The following is a 4,515-nucleotide window of genomic DNA, read 5'->3' on the forward strand; positions in this document are numbered from 1 at the left end:
AGTGAGGAAAACGGAAGGCACCACCCTGCCTCATGGTTCTAGGACACTTTACCTGAAGTTGTACAAAGTCTCAGATTTTAAATAATGTATCAACTGATTGGCTAAGTAGTGTCATTCAATATGCATGTCACTCGATATCTATTATGCATGGTTTCCTCTGGGCTGTAGTTCTTCTGTTTCAGCCTCTAAAATGACCATTATAAGTGGCTTAAATAGTATATTCCAGAAAAGTATAATTGGAGAAAGGATTGTAGATAGGGCAGAAATTTGAATAATATTATAATTTCTGTACATTATTGATTGCCTAGTCTGCTCTGCCCAACTCCACATTTCCACTATTTAACATCAGTAGTTCTATTTTTCATGTATATTTCCCCAGGAAATTATCAAATGTGCCATTATACGGGTTTTTTGTCAAGCAATTTCAGAATAAAAGAAGTGACATAAAATATTATTCTTATGTGATCCTTGATCAATTAAAATTGGTTTTTCTGTCCTCAGTGATACTTTTGTCCTCATACATAGAACCACCTAGGGTGACCTGATTCTGTCAGGGAACTAAGAAACACCACTAGTGGAACAATGGGCGACTGTCAGAAGTCACAGGTGACCGGTTATGCTGCTCAGGTGTTCACACTGCTTCCCAGAGCTGAAGAACTGTGCACCACAGGTATCGTGTCAGAGCTGCCCAAGGTCATTCTGACCTTGTCTTAAGCCAATGTCATCACTGGTCAGGTTTTCCTTATCTAAGTCCAGAACCCCCACTCCCCTCTAGAGCTCATGGAGTCACTGTACTCTCTCATTTTGATATCCATTATTAATCTGTGATGAATACAAAACCCTGTAATCAGTAGTGAAGTGTACTTTAAGGTAGGTGAAACAAGTTATAATTAGAGCTGAATGGATATCGTGCTACTATATGTAGGTTATCTATCAGTAATAAAGGAGCTATAAATGCATGTATTTCCTATGAGATCGATTCAGAGAAGAAATGAAAAATGTAAATAGAGAAAATTCAATACAGTGTCCAAACAGTGCATCCTCAGTTAAAATTAACACAGTATAGAGCGTCCCTTCAGAATAAGGGTTAATCAACAAATGCAAAAATAAGAATCGAGAGCAGAGCTAGAATGAACTTTTCCATGAATTTGTAAAATATAAAGTAAATCTGTATGTGTGTGTGAGTGTATGTGAAGTTAAGATATGTTTTCTGCACTAAAGAAATAGTGTGATAGAATTAACTAATGAAATACCAACTTATAGGAAATGTAATTTTTAGGAATGTCTCAACAGAAAATAACAAGCAGGCAAATACTTGCAAAAAACCGTCCATCTTGCAGGATGAGTCCTGCGATTTTTCCACTAAGACTTTGAGTTGCTGATATGAGAAAGTCTCTAGCTGTAAAATAAAACAAGTACTTATAGTAAAACTTAAAAGAAAAATCACTTTTTCATAAGCTTGGTAAATTACGTTCAATACTCTGCCTGCCTAGGAGTGGAGATATTTTTATCAATTTATCTGCAATTACCAAAGAAATATCATGCAGAGGTAATTACGAGCTGTTCACACTTTTTGTAAAGTAGAGTTTTATCAAAGAGTACTTGCTTGTATCTACTGGCCATGCACAAATCTGGGGAAACTGCAGAGGAAAATGTATCTTACTTTACAACTTAATTTCAGCATTATGTAGTTAGGCACCTAACTGCTAGTTATAAAACAACTCTGTGCATCCATTGGTCTGACTTTTATTATTTTAACAATATTTCTTTATAGAGGCCTACATTTAAAAGATACAATATTTTCATTGTTTTATTGACTAAAATCTTTACTCCTTTTTCTTGTTGCTAATTGTAAATTTTGTCCTTTCGGTCCGTATGTTTTCATAGTGTATTAGCCAACACAGAAGACAATATTATAATGAGTAACATTTACTGGGCGTTCAGCATGTGCCAGCCATTATTTGAAGAACTTCATACAAATTAGCTTATTTAATCTGCACAACAAAACCTGGCAGTAGATTGCCATCTCAGTTTTACAAATGAGAAGAAATAAGGTGCAGAGATGCCATGCTCTCTATCGGTTGCAGAGCGGGCGAGAAGGAGATCACATCTTTGAGGTCAGAAGCCCAGTGTTGCAAAGCCATGTTTCATCTTTTATAAAATAATCAGCCAAATAAAAAGAGAAGAATTTTTCTTAGGAACAGTCAGCCTTTCAGATAAAATCACCAGGGGCTCTCAAAAGGCGACATTATTTAATCTAAGTAAATAAAAGTTACAACAAAGCGAAAACATTTTAAGTGCTTCAGAATAGAAACATAAAGGGCAGGTACATAAATTCTGTACATGTACAGTATAGGACAACGCCCAAACCTCCCAAATCATGTGCACATAAAGTATTGTTTTCAAACATAATACATCAAGAAATTAACATATTAGGGGGTTATTTTCCCTTTGACATGATGGCTAGAGAGAAAGAGGAGGATGACTTGATCACAGGCAAACTATTGTTTTTTAAAGAGTACAGAAGTATTTGTTTTCATGCTCTGGCATATAATCGTATTTAAACAAAAATGCCCTATTTGAAAGAAAAACTTTTGCACAAACTTTGAGACCTGTAGTGCTGGTCTCTGTACTGGAGAACCCAGTGTGACAGCACCTCTCTGTGGTGGGAACTTACTACTATTTTAGACAGAAAAACTGACTTGTTCTAGTCATCACTGTGTTTTTCAGGCGCTAATTTTTGTGGATTTTTTTTAAACCTATTTGTTTTATCCCTTGACTCCTATTTTTCCCTCTTTTTTCCTCTTAATTATTGCTAGCTGAGAAAGATAAGCGATATTCAGGGTATTAGGCCACTTTTGACGTTCAGAGAAAAAGACATGATATAATTCTGGATCTTGAGGGAAATCAAGGGTAAATTAGTGACACCATCTCTCTTTTTTGTCTAAGAAGGAAGGTATCACTGTTTATTTTCAGAATGCAGAAGAAATATTTCAGTGTAGGTTCAACCAAAGAAAGAATCAGAACGACTAAGAAATCACATGCATCTGGCCATCTCCCCTCCCCGACTGCCAAGCTCATGAAGCAAGAGTAGTACCTAGACGATCATACAAGATCAAATCGTGGTCAAGTTTTCAGTCTCTACTGAAGTCCAGTAGTAGGTCAAGAGCCGTTTCCCAAAAGGAGAGCAGTTACCCGCGGAGCTTTGCTCCCAAATCCTAACAATCTTTGTAGTGATTCACCTGTCAGAGTCTGTCCAGGGCTCCAGTCAACGTCCCTATCTGTCACCAGCCCTTCAGGCCCCATCAGATGTGCTGCTCCATGTGGCCCAGGGCTCAGTGCAGGTGGTGAGACCACAGCCTGTGCCTGATGCGAGTGCCTTTTATTCGGGTCCTGACTCAAAACTGTGTTGTTGGAGTTACCTGGTAAATGGGTTGGACTAACACACCAAAATAGGAAATCCCGTTAATTCCCATAGTCTTTGGGATTATTGAAATGATTTCCTGGAATCATGTAAATTTAATGTGGTGTAAGTATGCTGATTCCTAAAAAACAGTAGTTCAGGTCAAACTTGGAGATATTTATAACAATACGATCAGGAAATTTCAAAATGTCCATCTGTCACTCTGAAGATTTGATTAAAATCTTCAATCAAAGAGGGAAGGAGGGAGGGAGGGAGAGAAGGAAAGGGAAAGGAAGAAAGAAAAAACATAGAGTGCAGCCCTGGAAGTATGTATATATAGAACTAAAAAATGGCAGACGACAGGGATGTATTCAGGTTTCCTTCAGTTTCATCTTTCTAATTCATGTTTATAATCCAGAAATTATAAATGTTTATGTTCATTGCTAATATTTAAACGTAGAGTGAAGCGTGGGTTTTCAGTCAGTAGGTGGTGTCCACCACAGAGAAAATGTGCTCTACTCCTCTTGTTTGCCTCTCTGTCTCCAGCCTGTTCTGTTTGTTTGGCTTCCTTCTCTGCTGCAGGGACACAAAACAAACAGAAAGCTTATGCAACACACTGTTTATTCAAGCCAGCCCCTTGTTCAGATACAGGAAATCCGCTAATTTATTTGTGGTATTTAAGACTAGCCCCTGAGTGCACAGCAGCTTTTATTCCGTGTTTTGAAAGGGTTTCGATGTGGACCTGAGGTACTGACACCCCTGTTACGAGCGCCCCCTCCTTTCGTGAAAGCACCAGCTCTCATTTCCCTCTGCTGTGACCTTGACTGCTGGGGACACCAGGGCTGCACAGTGCCTCCTCCCCCAGGAAGCCTTCCTTAGGGATTCACTCTGGTGGGCGGGGTCCTGAGGAGAGCACGTGATTGACTGCAAGCCCCCCTGCTGTTCTCAGCCAGACACCAGCTCTGTAACTGCTTCCCACAGATGTTTCACTTTCTCAGCTTTCAGGCTATAATTGGGTAAAAAAAATAGCCAGATTCACTTAATTCAATTTACTACGGGCATCGTTTGTTGGAATGCTCGTTTAAAACCCCCATAAATAGTTTGTTTTAAAT

Source organism: Hipposideros armiger, unplaced genomic scaffold (genome assembly GCF_001890085.2).
Source record: "Hipposideros armiger isolate ML-2016 unplaced genomic scaffold, ASM189008v1 scaffold_37, whole genome shotgun sequence".
Lineage (NCBI taxonomy): Eukaryota > Metazoa > Chordata > Mammalia > Chiroptera > Hipposideridae > Hipposideros > Hipposideros armiger.